Source organism: Lissotriton helveticus, chromosome 3_2, assembly GCF_964261635.1.
Source record: "Lissotriton helveticus chromosome 3_2, aLisHel1.1, whole genome shotgun sequence".
In the NCBI taxonomy this organism is placed as follows: domain Eukaryota; kingdom Metazoa; phylum Chordata; class Amphibia; order Caudata; family Salamandridae; genus Lissotriton; species Lissotriton helveticus.
This window is the reverse complement of record NC_136062.1, coordinates 410,898,499-410,922,000: the sequence shown is the minus strand read 5'-3', so window position 1 is coordinate 410,922,000 and position 23,502 is coordinate 410,898,499. Positions and strand designations below refer to the sequence as shown.

Genomic DNA, 23,502 nt, shown 5'->3' with positions numbered 1-23,502 from the left:
GTTGCGTGTGTGAGTGGCGTTGCGTGGTTGAGTGGCGTTGCATGTGTGAGTGGCGTTGCATGTGTGAGTGGCGTTGCATGTGTGAGTGGCGTTGCATGTGTGTGTGGCGTTGCGTGTGTGTGTGGCGTTGCGTGAGTGGCGTTGCGTGTGTGAGTGGCGTTGCGTGTGTGAGTGGCGTTGCGTGTGTGAGTGGCGTTGCGTGTGTGAGTGGTGTTGCGTGGGTGAGTGGCGTTGCGTGGGTGAGTGGCGTTGCGTGGGTGAGTGGCGTTGCGTGGGTGAGTGGCGTTGCATGGGTGAGTGGCGTTGCGTGGGTGAGTGAATGGTTAGCTGTTGCTTATGCGACGTATAGCACTTAATACTAAAGTAGGCAGACCTTCTTAGCCTTTGTGAGAATAATAGCAAAATAAAAATAAAAACCAGATCAAGTCAAGGACGCAAACGGCACCATGCTATTGTTTATTTACTCAGATGATTTGCATAAAAATGTAACTTGTGAGCACGTTTCTCTAACTCTCCAATAATCCCATTACAACACTTTGTACAAATGAGATTGGGACTCATCCTTCCGAAGTCGAGAAAAATGTGCAACGCTGTGTTGAAGTTAATTTTTTTAATTAACAAAATGCAAATAATGTGGAGAGATTTCAAGTGATTCAGGAATGGGCGCCCTTGTAAAGAGAAAGTACGGCCGGCCTGGGCAGTGATAGGGGAGGAGGGAGGAGAAATGCGAGTCACGGCAGCAGCAGCCTTTGATGTGCCTGCCGGCCGGCCGTGAATAATTAGGGGGTGAGAAATGCGCTCGGAGGGCTGCCTTTGATGTGGTAATGCGAGGCAGGCAGGCAGGCGGCTGGTGGCATTGTGCACGCGCTTTTTAGGGCTTGCGCAAGCGCAATGACCTAAAAAGCACATGCACTTGAAGGAATCGCCAGTGGAATCGCCAGTGGATAAACACTGGATAAGCCCCTATAGAGCTTCGCCAGCTATGCGCTGAAGCGCATCAGCAGGCGAGCCATAATAAAGTGCCGCAATAATGCCGCTAAATTTTCATTTTTGTGCCGCTAAATTTTCATTTTTGTGCCGCTAAATTTGCCAATCCATGCCGCTATATCCTGGGGGGTCTGATTGTTGGAGAGCGCATAGGCTATAAAATTAGGCAGCTTCACTTGTTGATATCAGTTCTCACGGTAAAATGAGAACCAGCTGAAAGCTGGTCCCCTTAGCCCCATTTTCTTTCTGATTTTTAGAAGAATAGAATGGTTTACTGAGTCAAAAGCTACAGACCAGGAGAATAAGAAGGCCGCTCTGTTCAGGATTCAGAGGGCATTACTACGCTTCATCCTAGTCTAAAGCCCGACTAAAACCAGTCTCGAAAGTTATTTCATACATGAGCATCCTGAGCGAGATTACAAGACTTTTGCAAGAAAGTGTAGTTTAAAAGCAGGGCATAAACTGTTAAGATCAACAGGGTCAGTTTTTTGACTGGGGACAAATCTCTCCTATTATATAGGCTGTACAAGACTGAGCCTTGTGAGCAGGCAGTTGTTGGTTTGGTTAGTCCAGAAGAGTGTAACAGAAGTAGTTAACTCAGTAACTAGCGTTGATGGAATGGGTTCAAGGAAACCTGAGGATGGTTTGGTTTTGGTAAAAGCGTGTCACTGCTCTAAAAGAAGACCATGTAACATTTTGTTGATGTATGATGTTGCAGCACCCGTGGACCAATAGCAGTAGTATTAAAAGAGTCACATTTGTTCACCTTATTCTCGAAGGAGATAGAGAACTTCGCATTTTTCTGTGATCACCACTAGAGAAGGGAATTTGGTGAGTGAGCAGATGGGAAGATGCCTGTGGCTGTCAACATACGTCAACAGCAGGTTAGTCGAGAGGTGTGTACCGATGATTACCCGTACCCACCAAAGGTACTGCCCCAGGAATAGGTGAAAAGTCTTCCCGATGGTCAACCTTTTTGCAGTATTATTCCAAAACAGAGAAATGAATGAATGGCTGGTTTGTACAGCGCAAACAGCCACTCGGACTGATCATCCTGGCGCTCAAGACCAGTTATTTGCAGCAGAAAGGTACAAGAGTGAGTGAAAAGAATAAGGGATACACGAATACACTTCAAAAATGAAATACGTTTTTTATTCTAGTTTCTGTGCTTCCACGTTATGGGCAGGCCACAGCTTGGCTGTCACTGAGTGAGTGGCATACTTACTGCCCCTGATAGAATGTTCATAAAGCAGAACCCAATCTGAAACCTGCCTACACGACACGCAGTCACTGCAGCCTCCACTAGTCCCCACTTGAAGGGGTTAAATGTATGTTTGTATGTATGTAAAAAAACAGAAATGTAGGCGTCTGTCAGAGCAGCAGCTGAAGCTGCCAGTTCAACGGTCACAGACGGTTACCCACACGAGAGCAGGGCTCAGGGGCACCTGTGCGCCCACACACACTCACTGCCTCTTCTGGGCACAGACAGCACCAGCAGGTAACAACAACACGGCGTGCAGGCAGCGACCGAGAGGCAGGCCCTGGCACCAGCACCGCCATTCATACCAGGCTCCTGCAACCAGCACTCCCCACACCTCCTGCCACCCAGGTAGGTCCTTCGTCCGAGGTGGGCTTCAGAAACGCGAGAGAACCCCGGGGGGCTGGGTGCCGAAGAGGGGGTCACGAGTCTATGCTGCCTCACATTTTAACTTAAAAAAAACTCCTCCAGTAGGCCACAGTGCAAACCGTCAGAGGTTTTGATACTTAGCATTATTTATGATTTGCAGATACATATTTTTTAACTAGTTGTTTTTATAAGCATTGTATCTTTTTTTAATTCCGTTTGTTTTGTCAAAAAGATAAAATAAAATACAAAAAAACGAATACTTTTTTTTTTATTTACGTCAAACTTTTCCGGTTTAGTTTTAGTGCAAAAAAAATAGGCGCAGTCCCAAAAAAAATAGATACACTGCCATAATCTTGTTTAATTTTCGGGATTTTGCGGTAAAATCCTCACATGAAATGCCCGAGATCATGCCACGAAATGAAAATGCTGTCAGGGTAAAAAATCCTATTGCAGGAGAACGGGAACAATGTGTGTGACCCGGACGAGAGCAGCTATCGTTCCTGTAACGTTGCACAGTTTACTGTCAAATGCACCCTCGAGTCCAAAATGGACGCGAGGGTGGTTTTCATACTAAAAAAATTGCGCCAAATGCCGGAATGGCATTTTCCACATGTTGGCTTAATTTCGTGTATTTTTTCGGGAACTTTATATAAAGTTCATAAAGGAAGTAATCCGAATTTCGTACATGCCTAAAATAAACCACATAGGAAATATACTCTCGGGAAACATATAAACGTATCTCTATTGATTAAAAAAAGAAAATGCAATGTTACAGTGTCTTGCTGTTCCGTGATGGCAGTTTCACCCGACCAGTTACAAATGGTTGGCACTGGTTCTAGCTGTTGCGTTTAGGTATTAGGACTCTGGTTGATACAAGTCCAGGAGAAAGAAAGACCAAGCAAATTCCACTGGTGAAACGAAACACAATTGAAACTAATAACAGAAACCATTAAAGATTTGCAACCTCTTACGACAGCAGGTAGACCGATGACAAAAAAACACCTAATATAACATTTGCCTCCCAGCCAGTTCTGGACATTGTTGCCCAAACTGTATCGACCTCGGAAGGATGAGCGGCAATGTAAGCCCTAAAAGAATTTAAATCTGTGACCTCACGGTTAAACGCAAGACCAAGCAGAAACTGAATAGAATACAAACCATAACTAGAATTGTAGCTGGATGTTGTTAGAGATAAACAGTTCTTGGTAAGAAGACTAAAACTCGATTAAAATAAAGAAACCTGAGGTGGTTCATTAAAATGCTCTTATTATGGAATCATGAAAATGTTTGGCTCAGGAGACTTACTAAAATATAAATTAGTGACCAAGATGCTTAAAATGCTGCATTAAACACTATTTTTTGCGTCCAAAATTTAATGAGTGTGAAACAGGAGCATAACGTAGACCGTGGTATTCGGTATGTGTGTTCTAATATGTAAAATGCAATCCGATTGCTATCGGATAGTAACAGCTGCTTATTACCTTTTAAGATAATTATGAGTGGTCGGGAATTATAGACTGTTTATAATGACCTGGGCAGAGCAGAGGCCAGTAATTCTTAAAATTATTCAGATTATACGGAGTCACTTCTACCTTGATACAAACCCCACACCCAACAGCCTTGCCCCTGTAAATAATAATATACAGACGATTCACATGATCATACTTTACGAAACTTACCAGGCGAGACCACTTCGTCATACATAGGTCCAGAAGGGCCAGAACCACAGCAGAGATCAGGATATCCACACTGGTAGATTTACCTATAGTCAGTGGCGTAAAGCAAATAAATGGAGCTCCGCTTAGAGAGTGAAGAGGGCCCCTTAGCCCCCCATATCTGGCAGATATTCATTGGCTTGGGGCTGAATGGGGGTTCCCTGAAGAGTTAGTGGGTTCCCTAAGGGGGTTGCCACCCACGCAGCAGAGTCTTGTGTTACACCCTTGTCTACAATGACTCTACAAAGAGCTCATTTACAGGGTTTGTGATGATCTAGGCAATCTAGTGTGGATACGGGCCTCATAGTACAATGAAGAACACCACTAGCATAAGAGAAGTGCCTAATTGGTAGTTACAGCACTGCATTCTGAGTTACTATATTAGTAATACCCTTCTCTACAACAAAATGGGAGTAGTTCCTGCTACTGCAGCACCACACGAGTTCAGTTTGTGTTGCACGCACTGTACCTGATTAATCCGACTATGAGCACCTACAATACATCTTGAGGAATTCAGCTGCTTCCATAAAGGATGAGCATGTCATGCCGTGTCGACCTAGCAAGACAAACCTCTTGACAGGCCCAAACCTTCCTTTTAAATACATAGAAGTCACCACTACGGTAGGCACTGGACAGCCCTGAGAACAGAGTGCACTGTATTTAAAAAAACAGGAAATGAACTTTTAAGTTTTACATGTTCTGGTACTGGATAACCCATATTTTTCACTTCTGCAAGGTCCATAATATCTCCCATAGAACAACATTGGGATTAGTTTAATAACTCCATCCCGAATCATCCCTGAACCAAGTGGGGTAGGAGACTGCTCCGCCTCCACACCCTGCCACAGATGGCCCATCCTGCCAGCACCTCTAATGTGATGCTGTATGGAAGGAATACATATCGGCCAACTACACCTAGTTATGTGACCGAGGACACAGTCTGCAGGCACCAAATGGTTAAGACAAGAAAATGCCAACTTCTAAAAGTGGAATTTTCAGAATTGTGACTTAAAATTAAAATTTACCAATAAAGAGAATTTTAAATTACAACATGACATTTCTACCTGTTCCCAATCAAAAGTTAGCACTTATTAAACCTAATAATGTAGCCCAGTGTAATCCTATGGTAGAAGAGTGCTCACAGCACTGAAAAATGAATTTCATATCAGGACACTTGAAACTTAAAAACATGCATGTCCTAACTTTTATATACCGACCATAGGGGTAACTTTTTTGTATTAAAAGGGGTGGTTCAGGTCTGGCAAACTGTTTACTTTGCAAGGTCAAAATGGCAGTTTAAAACAGCACACAGGCTGTAATGGCAGGCCTGAGACATGTTTTAAAGGGCTACTTAAGTGAGTGATGCAGTAAATGCTTCAAGCAGACTAGTACCATTAAATGTAGGGCCTGGGGTGATTGTAGGACAACTTTACAAGGGACTTATAAGTAATTAAACATGCCAGTTAGTTGCATGTCAATTTTACCCTGTTTAAGGGAGAAAACCTTAGACTCAGTGTGCTAAAGTGCACCAGAGTGGGCCAACTCAGTCATTGAACATAAACCGGTTTGTGCCCATATAGTTTTCAAACAATGGTTCACTCCCAAGGTCACTAATGAGATGTCTCATTGGGGCCTTCTGAAATACAGATTGAGCTACATTTCATCAGCAGGTGTTCAGAAGATGTGACCAGATTCAATCATTACCTTCATGAGACAGACTATTTAAAAAGTGAATTTGAGGAAAAAGTTAGAAGCGAGCCCTGGGCTTTCCTCGGTGTAACTGCGGTCTCCTCAGAGAAGCCAGGTGTACGTCCAGTTGAACCTCTAAGAGGCATGCCATGCCAAAGACTGCTAACCGGCCGAGAACAGCGTGTGTAGATGTCCATCACCAGAAGTGTAAGGTCAATGAGTGAAATAATAGTTTGAAAGCATGACCGTTTAATAAATTACTATATGTTCACTAGGAAACGTGTAATGGCAGGAATTCAGTTACTGTTAATGTTAATGTTCCTCTCAGGGAAGTGTCTTAAAGTTGGGGTGTGATTTCCTTCTTGAACATAGTGTCTCCATATTGTATTTTTAGCTTCTCAGTTCTCTTTCAATACCTTCATAATGGAGTGGGTTTACCCTTTAGCGTCAGGATGGAAAAGACGTGCGACACTTGCTTCTTGGATTAGTGTGTCCAAGTTGTGGTGTCTTTTGTTACATGCCCACAGTGTCTTGAAATTAAATTTACCTTTCCTATCAAGGAATCTGTCTCCAACGCGGGTTCGTCCAACCTTTCAGAGACAGCATTTCCAAACTGGATTACGGTTTGAATCTTGGATTATTGTATACAAACAATCATATGTTTTCACTTGGGATATCTTTTAGATCAAAAGGTTTGTCTCTCGAAAAAACGTCACAATGTATCTTTCGGCTTTCCTTCTAGCTGGACACTTTGCTTCTCAGATACAGTAAGGGCCACTGGAATCATACCTCAGTGAAAAATTATGCAATAAGGTTGACTAGCTTATGTGGCAAGGAAAGACAAGTTATAAGGCATATTATGAAACTAAAGGCAAATTGTCAGAAACAATCAGTGGCATTATTAGCTGGCTATGTTTACTTTTTAACACACACTGATGCAAAAGGGATCCAAACACTGTAAAAATACACAGGTTTCTTAGCCAAGAAAACTATACAAATTTATCAGATTTAACTACCTCCTACTTCAAATGGTATGTATGTATTGAATAGGATTTATTTCTCAACTATAGTTAAAAAAAAGCTTTCCTGAATCGGTCTTTTGAGTTTGCCCGGTATCCATGAGTCAGTCCAGTGTCAGCTGGAGTTGAGGTTGCACTGAATCTGGTCTTATCTCATAAACAATGGGACAAGCTGATGAAGCCTTCGAGCAGCACTGGGATCTACTAAAAGTCTTCATTTTTCGCTTCTCAAGGCCAGGCGTCCCTATCCCGTGAAAGGCATCTTGTACTGAAAGAAGGGCCGCCTGAGGGAGTCAGCAAAGTGAATGATCAGGCAAAAAGGATCTATACACTGCGGTTCATGCAGGTAACAGCAGCGGCGGAGCGGTGGAGCAGTGCAAGGGGGTGGGTGGGTTTAGATGGACAATGACGAAGGAGAATTCATTATTTATTTAATTTTCTCTCTGCATCGTCCCTCGAAATCCCCCCTTACACTGCACCACTGCCCCAACGATTTTACCTGCACGGACCGCAGCTGGGATCTAGTTTTATCGCAGTGACTAGCAGTACCATCTGAAATTACATTGTAGATGGCCAAGTCAAAGGCTGAGAGAGTGTTAATGGTGAACCTAGTTACACATCACTAACAGTAAGTTGAATGCATATGAATGTTTAAAATAATTCCATCCAATTCCATCCATTTCTACAGTTAGCTTCCTAGTGAGCTTGCAAGGGTAGGTATTCACTGACGGCAGCATGCTTCTTTAGGTAAGTGTTTCCAGGGTAGAAACATCTGATCTACTGGGACACGGTCATCAAGTTATGCTAGGTCGTGATTTTCAGAAATAACATTACTAAGTCGGGGTGCCACTACACCGCTAAGGTTTTTTGGGGATCCGTTTAGTAGGTTCAGCCCCATGCCACAGTTTCAGGATATCCACCTACGACGATTTTACATTGATTGTAAATGGAAATCATGTATATGTTCAGTGGTTATCCTGTTGGACACGCTTGAATGAATGGCTCCAAGGAGGGTAACAGGGAATTTCCACAATTTTAGTCTTTCCAAGTTCATGTTTGCTGGGCTCCTAAGGTTGGTAACTAGAAGTGGCTTACATTTTGTGTACATAAATTCTTAAATTAATGCATGCTAGCAGACTGTGCACTATTAAACGCAACCGAACAGGAGTTATGTTTAATTCTATGTGCACAAGTGGGATTTGGATAGAATGATTCTTTGACTTCTTCATTCTTAGTAGGAGATATAAGCACCATCGAATGTGGTACACATCTGGATAATGGCCACAGCCCCTCAGGAACCAGGAGGCTTAATGTTCAAGGACGAAGACTACAGCACTCATTTTAGTCAGCTAAGCTAACCCTTATACAGTAAGCAAAGAAAAGAGCTGCTGTGGCCGAGTACGAGAGGCCCTGGAGTATTAAGAGTCTTCAGAACAAGTAGCCAGGAGTACAGCAAAGCATAGGCTTAGTAGCATGCCGGGAGTTGGGGAGAGTTGGGTGCAACAGCTGGCTTGAACAAAACAGGTGTTGGGGCTGGAGTATATCAGAGAAATGGAATGAATAATGAGATTATGATGCCATGTGAACAATACATCAAGTTCCCCCCAGTTATTGAGATCAGGCCGGAATACAACCTTTATCAATCAAAAAACAAACACAGCGTAGATCTATTAGAAGGAGGGGACACTTCGGGTCCAAACACATCATCTCGATCATGTACAGTTGGGTTGAGATCCTGTCAGAAGACAAACCCCAAAACTATGGTCTACCATGAGGCAGAAGGTGATAAAGGGTCTCTGAAAGTGGTGGCTTATGTAGCTGGCCATGCTTTACAGGAAGTGGAACACACTGACCTAAATTCAGCTTTCCACACTTTGATGCTCTGGGATACACCAGCCCAAAAGCCATCATGCCTCAAAGACCCTGACCTAAGCTAACGTATAGGGCCACCCACCAGCCCCTCACTCGGAGAAGCTATGTCACCCATGCCTATGCCCGGCCAATGGACAAACGTCCGTCTCCAAAATCTGCACAGGACAGCTGTATTTTCACAGCAGGAGCACAGGCGCCTTTACTGTCTATGGTCACAGCCAAAGATGTGCCAAGTTAGGGGCATTTAAAAAGTAAATCTAGCTCTACAGGGGTGAAGGCACTATCTTGAACTGACCAGGGCAAGGAGCTTAGTGGAGGAAGGGTAACTAAACCGTACTAGTACATAGGTCAATGGTCTGATGAGCCAGAGGCCCATAAACAAAGTGTCGAATGTTTCTTTGAAATCAGAGATATCGCCAATAATATTCTATATGCTTACTTTCCAGCTTCCAGTGACGATTATAATATGCATATTAAAATACTGCACCATTAGCTGCGCCCAGTCTCTCCTTACAGTCTTGGGATTACTAATAAATGACCCCTCAAGACCATCACAGGCTACAACGACACTAATCTTAATAATGCTGCTGCACCTTGAGTGCGTCTCATATGTTAATGTCAACGATCACATTAATTCTAATAATTACCTCTTCAGGCATGCCCACGCAAGGCATCAATAATGATGCAATTAATGTTTCACTCCTGGCATATGGAGGGTCTATAACCTGTATTTTATTAATAACAACAGAAACAAAACATTAAAGAAGGGCAGGCTCTGATGATCATAATGTGATTATTAATCCTAATAATGCTACATCCGAGGCATGCACCAGACTTTAATAATGACATCACTATTAATAACGCATCTTCTGGAGCAGTCACAGCCCCTTGTGAAGATAATTACACAAATCCTGTTATTAATGCGAATAATGAAAACAGGCAGAGCTAAAGCCCTCCAAGAATCCGTGCGCCTGAAACACTGCTAATGTGTTGTCGGTGGGTCCCTCAACTCTGGTCTACCAAATATACAGATTCACACATACAGGAGTATTTTGGAGGAGGCTGGCATGCCAGGGCCTAGAGATGATCGGAGTTTAGGGATGGAGCAAAGATATTAGACTAAGTATAAGAGACTAAGAACTAATTAAAACGAGAAATAAGAAGAAGGGAATAGGATGAGTTAAATGATACAGTGAAATGAGAACAAAACAAACAGGTCAAGAGGGAATGAAAGAGAAAGAAAGGAGGATTAGGAAAGACAAAATAATGTAAAAGCAGAATAGCAAAAAAGCTGGAAGAAAAAACTAAACAAATGAAAGATTGGAAAAAATAGAAAGGATAAACAATCGAATACAAGAAACAGATTGAATGAGCAGTAAATAGGAACAAAAAAACAAGAGAAAATATAAAAAAGGAACAGCAGAATAGATGAATGAGATCATAACAATGAAAAAAGAAAGCATAAGAAGGGAAAGAGTGATACGAATAGAAACAGAAAGGAAATGGAAAAACAATAGATGGAGTAAGAATGAAAATGATGACGAAAACCAGAAACTGGATAGATAAAAACAAAGACATAAAAACGAATGAAAGAAATAGAAAGAAAAACGAAGGAACATACGTAAGAAAGAGGATAAAGAGAATGAAGGGAGCATGAGAAAAAAGGAAGCAACAGAAAGATATAAATAAAGAGGATGAGGAGCACACAGGGAAGCAAGAAAGAGTGAATGAAAGATAGAAGAATTTAAGAAAGTGTTGGGAATTTGCCTCTTCTGCAGGCGCGCTGCAGTGTTATACCATATTTTTGCTGAACCCGTTTTTGTTGGCATTAGGATTCTGCACACTTTACTCCTTCTAATATTGGGATTGATATTTACTTTTCTTTTTCTGACTGCAAAATGTAAGGAGTTCTATGTGACAATCTTGCTGGGGTACAAAGAGTGTGAAAGAAAAGGCTGTAGGGTGTCATTTTTTTGTAAGACATTTTCTTTTCATAAATCTTGTTAGTGGTCATTACCATTGGTACATACAAGACTAAACAATAAAACCATAAGAACTGTAACTGCTGAGTGCTCACTCATTTACCAGATCAATCAACTATGCCAGGCTAAGGACACCCATCATCCCTCTGTAGAGGTGTATTCCAGTACAACAGTTTTGTACATCTGTGGACATACCAGGGTCATCGATCAGAGTCACGTGATCCACTGTCGGCTCCTAGTCTCATGTCACTCAGTCTTTTTGCTCTTCCTCCCCGCCCACCCCTTGAGGGTAACCTATGTGTGTCACAGGTGGAGCCAGTCGATTATGAGTGCGTACGCTGTGGGCGCCCCTCCCCATTTGTGTCCTGTAGCTCATTTAAAAGGGTCGCCCCTGCCTCAAGATCGTCCTGTAACTTCTCACACCTGCTGGCCTACATGTGCACCCCTGCTGCTAGTGTCCACTCGGTCATGTCTGTACCACAGTGCAACCAAGGGGTACCCATCCCTGAACCAGCCTATCGCCACCCACCTATTAGCCAAGACCAGAGCCAACTGAAGGAATTTCCGGGGAACCTTCCTCCCTTTTGATTGTTTTATGACCCCCAGAAGATAGGATACTGGTACGCCTCAATGGCGGTGCCTGTTACCGTACGCAGTGGCTGAACCACGACCGTCTAAAATGCCTGTAGTGAAGGACATGCCCATGCCAAATGGAAGAAGGAAGTGTCATTCACACCTCACCTCGGACAAGCCTTGTTCCTGGCCTTGTACATCTTACAGAGTTTAACAGGGGTTAAGTATGTGCAGTGGACATAATTGAATTGTGTCAGTTTGAACCTGGCATTGCATGGGACCTGTTTCATGAGCCTACAAGCCATTTGCCACTCCTTGTTGAATAAGGGAGCCATATAGAGGAGTGACAGCAGGTGTTACGCCATCTCAGTAGGCAGTATGACCAGCAATGTTTCTGTCTGCCGAGGTGTGTTAGGGAAGTCCGTCCAAATTTCCCTCGCTGTTTTGGCTATCTTAGCCTACTAGTGGAATTGACCACCCCCCATAGCAAAGCCCTCTCGAGCTTCAGTAACGGTGAGGTACTCTCCTGGGTATGAGTCTCCCAATGTTTCACTTCCTCCTTCCCTCCACTGCACAACCGACATGTCCGCACTAATACAATTAAACAGCATGAGTGTCCACATAACCAGTTCTCCGGCGAAGGGGAGTTTCTTCAGCACTCTGCTGATCACCCTCTCTCACAGCTCCGCGACCGGATGAACCATATATGGAATGTGCCTTGCTACTCTCAAACCTCTCATGAATAATTCCATAAGCGAAAGATCACCATAGGTACTGCATAGCAGTCATTTCTCCAAAATTGTCTTCATCTCTCACCCAATGAGCCTCGTGTTGTAGCTCGGTGACATAGTAACCGCGCTCGAGGTCAGATACTCCCATGCCGCCCTCCTGTAGGTCAAATTTAAGTAGCGGTAGTGCCACCCTACTTCTCTTCCCTGCCCAAACCAATGCAATCATAGGTTTGTCTAGAATACACAAAACTTAAATACCTATAAATGAACTGTACACCTATTTCCGAGTATATCAGTAGTAAGGAAAGCAAAAATGAAGAACTTTTTTGTTACTCTGTAGTGTGATGGAAAGAAAGATTTTCATAGGATTAAAATGAATAAGACACTTTTACTTGGCAATGTGCAAATTATATTTACTGAAACCCGATTTCAACACATTACCATAATTCAATAATTTTGAAAAGCAGCTGAACCCTGAGGACTTCATCATCAAACTGCACACCTACCACTGAGACAGGAAACACTCACTATGGAAGACACTACCTCAATCATGAAGACTGTCTACTCTGGAGCCCCCACAGACACATGTCCACACCATATCTACAAACTAGGAGGACCTGTGATCAGGAAATTTCTCACCCAGATCATCAACTCCTCCATCGAGTCCGCAACTTTCCCAGAGGTGTGGAAGCATGCTGCAGTCACAGACCTTCTCAAAAAACCATTGGCTGACTCCAATGTACTATGATACTTCCAGACCTTCTCATTACTACCGTACCCAGCAGAGGTGAGGGTGAAAGAAATCAACTAGCCAACCACCAGGAACTCAACAATCTTGCTGACCACTCCTAATCCAACTTTTGTAGCAACCACAGTATGGAGATTGCACTTATCGCCACCACAGATGAGACTCGCACCCTTCTAAACTGAGGAGAAACCACAGCCCTCAAACTGCTGGGATTCTCAGCAGCATTCGACACCAAGTCACACATTAGCCCTCTAATGGATATGCTACTTCCTCACAAGGAGAACACAGTGAGTCAAGACTACCCCCTGTACATCGGAGCCCAAGGACATGATCTACGGAGTCCCTTAAGAATCATCCTTCAGCCCCACCCTGTTCAACATTTACATACCACCACTCGCTGACGTCATCAGATTCCACGGAATTTCCATAATATCCTACGCCAATGACACCTCGCTCATTCACTCTATGTCAGGCAAGTCCACCATGAGCAGATCCAACTTTACTGCATGATCCATATAACAGAATGGATGAGAACCAGCTGCCTGAAACTTACCATGGATTTGACAGAAGTGCTGATATTCAGGAACAAGAACTCCCCCTAAAACCACATATGGTGGCAATCAGAGCTCGGACTATTCAACCTGGTAAAATAAACCCTTTGCCAGGCCTATTTAAACTTATAACCCAACCGTAAGGTAGGCCCGATAGGCTCATAGGGCAGGGTGCATGGTATTTATAGAGTAGTACATGGATATTTAATGTTTTACATGTCCTGGCAGTGAATAACCCTCAAAGTAATTTTTCAGCACGGCAAAGCTGGTCTCCCATAGACTAACACCGGTTTTCCTTATTGCACTTAATAAGAGTTAAACAGTTTGGGAACAGCTAGAAAAAGACTTCTTACACTTATTTTAATTGTAGGTTAAAGTACTCTTTAGTAGCAAAGTTGGATTTTAAATTACTATTTTGGAAATGCCACTTTTAGAGAGTTGAATACAAAAAGGAGAACCTGGCTCCGTTTGACGTTATGCTCTTATTATTTTTGAGCAACAAACAGAACACTATCTTTTCTGTTTGAATGGAATTTTTATTAAACAATTCCTTTCTCTGCAATTGTTTATATTTCCTAAAACGATTTTAGTTGCATGAGAAGTGGAGACACATTTTTCAAAATAACATACAGAACATGAAAAATACTTATGATGATTCACAATAGACAGTGCATGAAATACTTATGTACATACACATTTATATACAACAACGTTGGACTTTTGCATCTTAACATCAGAAACTAGAAGACTCTTATCGCTATCTTGTTTTTGGGGGCCAAACATGTGCCAAAGACTAGAAAGTGTTTAGAGTGTGTACGTGGACATACGATTCTATAAAAATCCCTCACGGGACGTCCCGTACTCAGCTGTTTCTCACAAAATTCGAAAAACCATCACTAGTTAATCCTCTGTCTTCTCTGAATATTTAGTTTAGCATACTTTCTATGGGTAACTTCATGAGTAAATTAATCCAAAACATGGTACCTTGTAACATGATGTTTGGGTGTCAATATTCCCATTCATGGTAACATGGTGTGTACCCCTGCATGTGAAACGTTTATCCTGCCTTTTATTTTGGCCAGGTGCAGGCAACTCACCCTTCATTGTGCTCAAGTTGTGGATAAGGCTGCTTACTGCCAGCCCCATGTCTACCCAGTGTTAGAGTGTACAACGGCTGCACCTGAAAAGCCTGTATAGAGCATTTGGATGATAAGCAACCCAAAGTGGTTCAGAAAACTAAAACAATTTATCCGCATCCGGATTAGAAAATGTATATAAAACTTGGATTCAAAACACCACTCCTCCATTCGCAACTTCTTTTTGACCAAGGAAGAGAGTGCTCCTGAAATCAGCCTGACAACCAGTTTCCCAGAGGTGAGAATACATCACCCTAAGTCTTCACATTTTTCTGGAGTAGCGGAGTGATTGCCTGTGGTTTCTAGAATCCTGTCTGCCGGAAAGGCCACCACTGCTGAAGACAACTGTTGCCATGTAGACCTGCCTCATCTATTTCATCCAGATCACGGTCCGGTAGTGACTCTGATGCCACAGCCTCGGCCGGAGAGGAGATTCCACCATGTGGGTGAGAGCGTAAACCACATCTGCTGCACTGCTAGAACTGCAGTGATGACTAGCAGGCACAGTCAAGGCTGAGTCTGCAAAGAGACCAGCATGCCCAGAGGAGTCAGCTGCATCAGCATAAGACTTTTATTTAAGTGTGAACCTGTAATTTGTTGGGGACCAAAGTCACGGGCTCCAGAATATAGGGGAGAGAGAAGATACTGCAGTGTGGGTGGAAGAGGTCAGAGGTAGTGCCTCACAGGGGAACATCTCTACGAATATACCCTGTATTATGTTCCCCTCAAATTTTATAGTAATTAGTTCTGCTTTAAGATTAAATAACTTTCTGTTACTTAAAAGATAAGCAATGGGCTGGACAATAAGTTATTGTATCTGTTGGTTAACTATTGAGTTCAGAGTTCTTGTCATCCATAGGACCTCCCTGAGAAGGTTGCGATTGCTCACCTTCACTACCTTGAGAAACAAGTACGGAAAGGGATGTACTCGGGCATTTTCCAGAGCCAGTACAGCAGTGACAAATTACCAAAACCAATATGGTTGATGCCCAGTAGCCCCTGTTGCTCCCTTCAGAACAGGATCTGATACTCTATATATTGCTGTTGGGCAGCTTCAGGCTGTTTCTGGATAGTGGTTAGGATAGCTCACTGGTATGGAGCGCTTGTATTATTAGAAATGTGTATGAGATACAGTTGAGATGTAAGCATGCTGTCAGGAGAAACTCATCCTTTGATACAGGATAAAGTAACTACCATTGATTTCAGTAACAGCAATGAGGGTTTGGCGAAAATAAATGACATTCTGCAGAAAGTAGATTGTGGTGTAAACCTGCAAATTCTGCTTATCTATTCCTGCCCAACACAGATAAAAACAAGACAAAGGCAGCGGATAATCTAACAGCATATCATGAACTGTTGTGAGAATACTGACTCGCCCACCTCAAACACTGAATAGTTAATGACGGAACGGATGAGCAGAATTTTTTCCTGAATGACCTGCCATCAATCAATCATATTGGTCTAATCGGGATGACCAGTCCTGACTGGCTGATTGCAGTCAATCAGAACTGCGAAACACCAGGCTTTTTCAGATTCTCATTGGCTGATTTAGCTAGTCTCCGTTTTTAGATTCATCTGAAAGGTTGACATCAGCCCAATCCTAATAAATGGGCAGCCTGCAGAACCTTTGATTGTTTTGTAGTTAAGGAGCAGTGGTCTACCTGAACACAAGCTTTTTTGTGTTTTTAGGGGAGAATTTACTTGTTTCTTCAAACCAGCATGCATAGCGGATTTATGTTTTTTGCCACGGACGACTTCGGTAAGCGAACAAAAAAAGGCTGACTCTTTCTGCTTCTCATCTCTAAATTCAATTTCACCAACCTTCAAATTGACTATTTTTTTTTATGGAATGCACTTAAAATGATGTAGTAAACACTGTAATAAATGTAATAATTATTATTATTATAGCAATGCATCAAATAATAAAATAATAATAATAATAAACGTTACAGCTATATAGCACAGTCTACCACATGCCTGGTATCTGAGCACTGATAACTGGTGTTAATTATTACTGAACTCATTGGTACTCCTTTGTTCAACCTCATAAGGATGCAAACCTGACACGTCCCGCCGCTCAGATTGAATACAGGTCTCTACAATAGATGCCTTAATAGACTAAGCTATCTTGCCATAATGACTACAGCAAAGCACTCCACACCGGCACCACCCAGAAACTTCAAAAGGAACTGCAGAACATCCAGAAAGCCTCTGTCAGACTCATCCTGAACATTATACGCCGCAGCCAAATCATAGCCACCTGAGAGACCTTCACTTGCTACTTATCAACAAAAGAATTACCTTCTAGCTCCTCATGCATGCCTACAAAGCCCTACTCAATGCCGTACCTGCATACCCCAGCCACTGCCTCTCATTCTACACTCCCATTAGACATCTCCGCTCCGCCCAACTGATCCCACGGATCCGCAAGACCACGGCTGGAGGGAGATCCTTCTTCTACCTCGCTGCAAAGACCTTGAACTCACTGCCTCTGCACCTCAGCAATCGCCATCGCTGCCACATTTCAAAAAGGACCTCATTACCTGGCTCTTTGACAGAACCGCAATTCTCGCCCCCACCCCTCCAACCCCACTCAGCGCCTAGAGACCCTCACAGGTGAGTAGTCACGCTTTATAAGAATCTTGATTGATTACAGCACACAAAAAGCAACACTCTCCTTTTAAGATTCCCAGTTACAATGGGATTTTTGCATAGCTTTAAATGGGGTTCGCTATGAGACCTGACCGTAATTAAAAATCTACTTTGAAACAGGTCCCTACTGGGCTATATATTCATGTTGTTATCTTTACTGGCATAAACACTGAACATGCAAAAAAGGTTAAAGGCAATTGATAAGGGCCCCACCCTTTCATGAGGCCTCTAATAAACTGAGATTTTGATTTCGGGTGTGAAGACCCTTCTCAAGCAACTATCATAATTCCTCTCAGGGTGAACCACAAAAGTCACTAAATACACATGTGCTAAACCTTCCGGTAGCATGGAACAAAAGCAGTCAGGCGTAACTTGAATCAATGAGTTAAGTATTTATGCAGCACACAAACAAAAGGAAAATACAACACCAATAACAGGGGGGCTGCGCTTTTCCACAGCTGCCTCTCTAGTGCAAAATTGGATGATAGGTTTCTAAAGCACAATATCTTACTGTTGAGGTACATTTTACATAATCCGTGGCCTCAACCCAAACTTATAAGGGTGCACACGTACTTGCTAACAGTCTGTGGCAAAAAGAAGATTTAGCAAGTTTCAAAAACACAAACGAACAGGAAGCAGCCACTAAGTAAGTAACTTTATTAACTGTGCGATTACTTAAAATCTTTACCATATAAAACACATAAACAACACCCCCCACCCAAAGTACACTACCATCAGTAAAAACCCAATGTTCAGCTTTAAAATAGCCCCGTGGCTACGACGGCTCTATTTACTACGTTGTGTCCGTTAAAACTTCAATTAAAAGATTTATTTTTTTTTTTTATTAAAAATGATGAGTTAGCACCGTTTCGCATCTTTGCACCTCCAAGGATCAAATCGTTGTATAAGAGTCCAGCAGGGTTATTCTCTCCATAATGCTAATTGTCATTAAGATAAATTCTTAACCAGCCCCCTGTCCGGCCCCAAATTGGATTTCTGATTCCAGTGATTCCAGTGGCCTTGCAAGAAATCCCTAATTTAGGATGACGCCTAACAGGGTTAGGGCACCAGATAATTTTCAATGCAGAATGACAGGACCCCTCAGTTCTGTGGCCTTTTGATGGAAGTCAAGTGCAATTCTAACTTGATGGATAAACTTGCCAACCCTGGCAAGTAAACAAGTTATGGTTTCTGAGAAGCACCAGTCCGAGGCCTCTCTGCAAGTTCTGAAGCCCAAGTTCCTTATGGCCGGGTACAGCAGACGATGACGATCGCTGGCCAACTTTGAACAGCAGCATAAAAGGTGTAGCCAAGATTCTCTGTGGTAGTTGCATAACCGGCAGGAGATGGTACTGTCAGTTCGTGCCCATTTTGGGTTAAAATCCAAAATCTTAAGGGCCAGGAGGCGCAAATACAGAATTTTCTTTCTTGCTTGAGTTGAAAGTGAGTCTTGCAACTATGGTTGCAATTTGCCAGGAGTGTATGACTTGTCCAGGGCCAATGTGAGAGGGTTGTACCGGATTGATGAGCGATCCAGTTCAAACGAGATGGTCTGGACTTGGTGCTTTACAGCTTGGGCCCAGGCAGAATAAGGAATTTCCTGAAGTGGCATGCTCTTTCCCTCGATTTTCAATATTGCTTGTTCCAACTTGGAGTGCCATGGGGAGCCGCTACTCTGAAAATAATTTTTTCGAAAGTGTTTAAGATTGTTTTCAGGGGCTTTCAGTACTCTGATGTAATATTTTATTAGGTCCCCTTGCAGTACCAACTCCGGGTGGTTCAAACCTATTTCCAGCCTTAGCCTGGTGTTCCTTGCTTGTCTAGGAGCTTGTAGCACAGTCTTGTAAGCTTTCATTTGGGCCGCATTGATAACTTTCTCAAGTGCTCCTGGGAAGGCTAGGTGACCACACATGATAGCGGGAATCAGTTTTGCCCTAGGTACATTCAACATGGGTTCTATTGATGGACTAACTAGGCGATGGCTTAGACGTCTGAAAGACAGGATTATTTTGTTAATTCTCGGTGTTAACTCCTTTATGTGTTTGACTGCAGTGGCCCTCTCCGACACCCATACCCCCAGATAATTGTAGGATGTGGCTGTCCTGATTCGGTGCTCACCCAAAGACCATGTTGCTTGTTTTTTGTAGGGTATTTACCAAAGATTACTATCTTAGTCTTGCTCTCATTAATCCGTAGACTATTTTTCTTGTTATATATTGCAAGATTATTTAATGCTCTTTGGAGCCCCACCCTGGTGTGTTCCATGACCACCGTATCGTCCGCATACTGGAGAGTTCCCAGGGCCAACTTCCCCAATCTCGGAGGTACTAAGTTGGCGTCTTTCAGGGCTTACCCAATGTCTGCTGTGTACAAGTTGAACACAACCCTGCTTTAGTCCGGTATTAGTTTCAATTTTTAATGTTGCGATTGTTGGACTTAATTTGACCTGGACCCATGTCCCCTCATAGAGGCTTTTATAGCTTTTATCAGGGTTTGAGGGATCCCCCAAGATTCGAGTTTTGCCCATAACCGTCTTCGATTGACTCGGTCAAAGGCCGTGGAATAGTCTATGAAGCAGCAAAACAGGGGCAGCTTGTTCCTCAAAATGGCTTGCTTCGAGAAGTAGGAGTGCGCTATAATATTGTCCATGGTGGAGCTATTGGCCCTAAAGCCAGTCTGAAAAGGCGGGAGAATGCCGTTCTTGTCCACCCAGGCCTCTAGGTCCCGTAGTAATAGGCGGGCATATACCTTGGCTTCTATATCAAGAAGGGCTATGAGCCTGTAATTAGCCGGGTTCGAGTGGTCTCCCTTCTTATGTATTGGAAATAAGACCGAGCCTTTCCAGGATGTTGGTAATATTGCTGTGGAGAATGAATGATTGTATAGCGGGGTTAGTATGGATGCAAAAAAGGCAGGGGCAGTTTTGAAGACCTGGGCGGGAATACCATTTGGGCCAGGGGCCCCATCTATTCTTGTAGCCCTAATGTACCTTACAGTCTCCTCCTCTGTATAAATGACGGGCTGACTGAGCACTGTAATATCTTTCAGCGCGCTCTGAGTTTTAATGGTTACAGCTGCCACCTGCGACCACTCTGAGCTGAGAGAGTCCATCTTATTTACTCCACAGGTGTACAGACCCTTCACAAACTGTTCCCACACGTTGCCTGCAACACTATTTTCCTTGCGCTGGTTTCCAGAGCTCAGACTGTTAATGTATCGCCATAGCTTGCTATTGTCTTTTTCTTTAATTAGGGAGAATACTTTAAGCCAGTTCTTTTCTGTCCACTGTCTTTTCAACTCCCAGACTTTCTTCTTATAAGTGGCTCGCAAGTCAGGGATGGGGGGCGTCTGTGACAAGTAGATGCCTTTCTTTTTTGCCTTGATTGCCTTGTTTGCTTTGTGTCAGGCTCCACGATTTTTGACGTTCTGACCTGGATTGATTTTGGCTTCTTCTTGATTTGGTCGGTGTTACCCAAGTTCTTCTGTAAATCCATGATCAGTGTTTCCCAAAAATGTGTGATGTTCTTTATATCTTGTGTCTTTAGTTCTGCCTCCCTTTTGGCTACATAATTCGACAGGCTGTGACTGAGGTTGGCTGTCCATTTTATTCTTTTGAGGACTAGATGATGTTTATCGCCTGTGGTTGCTCCAATTATTTCCTGGGCTTCCACCTGTTCCCGCGCCAGATTAAAGCAGGCGCAGAGAGGCCTGTGGTCGCTTTCGTCTCTATCATCCACAGTGAAGTCACATAATTTATGGGCCAGCCCTTCATTGATGAAAATATAGTCAATGGTGGAGACATTCCTGAAGGTCGGTTTAGCGATCCATAAGGGATGGCTGATTTTTTTTGTCCCATGAGTGCATTGTAAGTTAAAGTTTGTGAGAAGGGAAATTAGTGGGCCCGACTTCTTCCCTTGGGGTGCGACAGAGGTCTGACCCAGACCTCTTGTGTTGAAGTCTCCCGCAATTATCACAGTATGATGCTCAAATCTAATGAGTATGTCTTCCAGAATGCTGGTGAGAGATTCCATGGCCTGATGCGATTGATGTTTGGATGGGTTAATGTAACAATTGATTAATAACAGAGGATGGGGCTGTTGTCCCGTTTTCAGCCCCTCTATTGTAATGGCTTGAAGGTCTGATGACTCTACTTTTATTTCTTTGATTTTAAATTTGCAAGCGTGACTTTAAAAAATGGATAAGGCCCCAGACGGGCGTCCAAAGATAGTCCTTCTGGTCGCTGTTATGTAATGTTCGTAGAAGCCGCCAATTGGGGTAGTTGACCTAGCCCAGGTCTCCTGAAAGCACAATACGTCCCCCTTTGTGAGATAATCTAGTGAGGCCTTGTCTCTAAAATTTTTACTTAACCCGGCAATGTTCCATGAGATAAGGGTTAGCTTACGATCTTGGCCACTAATTAGGTTTGAACATCTTCTGTTTTCATTGCTGTATATTTGATTAGGGACCCAGTGGCCATATATACTCCGTGTGGGCCAGTACTTGCTGGAGCGGCTGCACTCTTCGCTGCGAAGACCTTGAACTCCCTGCCTCTGCACCTCAGCAATCGCCATCGCTGCCACATTTCAGAAATGACTTCAATACCTGGCTCTTTGACAGAACCGCAATTCCCGCCCCCACCCCTCCAACCCCACTCAGCGCCTTGAGACCCACACAGGTGAGTAGTCACGCTTTATAAGCATCTTGATTGATAACAGGACACAAAAATCACCACTCTCCTTTTAAGATTCCCCTTTACAATGGGATTTTTGCATAGCTTTAAATGGGGTGAGCTATGCGACCTGACAGTAATTAAAAATCTACTTTGAAACAGGTCCCTACTGGGCTATATCTATATATTATATATTGTTATCTTTACTGGCATAAAAACTGAACATGCAGAAAAGGTTTAAGGCAATTGCCCAGGGCCCCACCTTTCATGAGGCCTCTAATAAACTGAGATTTTGATTTCGGGGGTGAAGACTGTTGTAACCTATTACATCAGCCATGGATTGTGGAGCACTGTGCCTAGTGCGTTCCACATTCTCCAAGGGCTGACTGTTCTATCTTCTGGCAGTTAAGAGCTGACCAGCCTGAGAGGAGGCCACGGAATTTCCACTCGGAGCTAACCAACAAATAAACCCTCTTACCTCTCTACAACAGACCTCTGTCCTCATTACTTCATTTTGGCTACGATCTGGCTGCAGTCTCCGTAGTGGAAGTGGCAAGCATCCAGCGTGCTGTCGAAGTGTCCTTCGTTGTCCCAGAAAGGCGCATTGTTTCGTCTGGGCAGTGCTACACAGTGGTAGTGTAGAGCTATGCAGTAGCGTCTCAGCGAGCCGTGAGTGCTATTTTTGTTTACTTCCAGTAGCTTGTTATTTGCCCAAATCGTTGCCGACCAGTTGTCAGCGCGAGCGCATGGACGTGAGAGGAGCGCGAGCAGTCTTTTTGAAAAAGCGCGAGCAGTTGCTTGTAAGGAGCGCGAGCCGTTTTCCATGATGCAAGCATAACGCTGCGCCCAACCGGCTTTAGAAACAAGACGCAAGCTTCTTTCATCATCACGCTACCAAAACAAGGCCTATCTTCCTCTGAAAAAACGTACAAACAACGTGGTGGCCATTTTGTTTAGCGCAAATCGGCTTTTGACAGACATTTATCGATCGACATCAAAGCATCGACCTCATATTAAGAAACTCCACATTAAGTAACGATCAAAAGGTATTCCTCACTTTTCTTTTTAATGTTTCCCTGTCACATTATTTCAGCATATTGTACAACGTGGAAAATTGACTTGGAAAATTAAAAAAAAAATTTTTGCTACAATTTATATCTGTTACTGTGAAATAGTATTAAGACAACTATGGCAACTCAAAGCTCTGTAGTTACTCCGCCTATATTTTTAGCCTCTCCAGGACCACTTACAATAGAATGGGAGGACTGGTTGCCTATGTTTGAGACATATATCGATGCAATAGATGGATCAAAATTTAGCGCTGATCGGAAAAAAGCTTTATTGTTGAACAATCTGGGAAAAGAAGGACAACGTATATTTAAATATTTACCGACTGCAACTCTACCTAATGGCAATGCTATAGAGAATGTATTTGATGAAGCAAAACAACGTTTGGAGACAAGATTTGCCAAAGAAATCAATTTAGTGATGAATCGTCATCAATTCTACACTCACAAACAGGGTGAGATCAGTCCATAGATGAGTTTGTGT

At 43.1% G+C, this 23,502-nt stretch overlaps 2 protein-coding genes across 2 annotated transcripts in view; one reads left to right on the top strand and one right to left on the bottom strand.

Annotated features, from left to right (window-relative positions):
- The window catches only part of IFTAP (intraflagellar transport associated protein), a 299,298-nt gene that overhangs the window by 271,332 nt on the left and 4,464 nt on the right, over positions 1 to 23,502 (bottom strand). The window lies entirely within an intron of this gene.
- Positions 2,473 to 23,502, top strand: part of RAG2 (recombination activating 2) — a 35,338-nt gene continuing 14,308 nt past the window's right edge. Inside the window, exon 1 of the mRNA XM_078684337.1 lies at positions 2,473 to 2,596. The gene's annotated coding sequence lies outside the window, so the exon portion shown is untranslated. The remainder of the gene's footprint in view (positions 2,597 to 23,502) is intronic.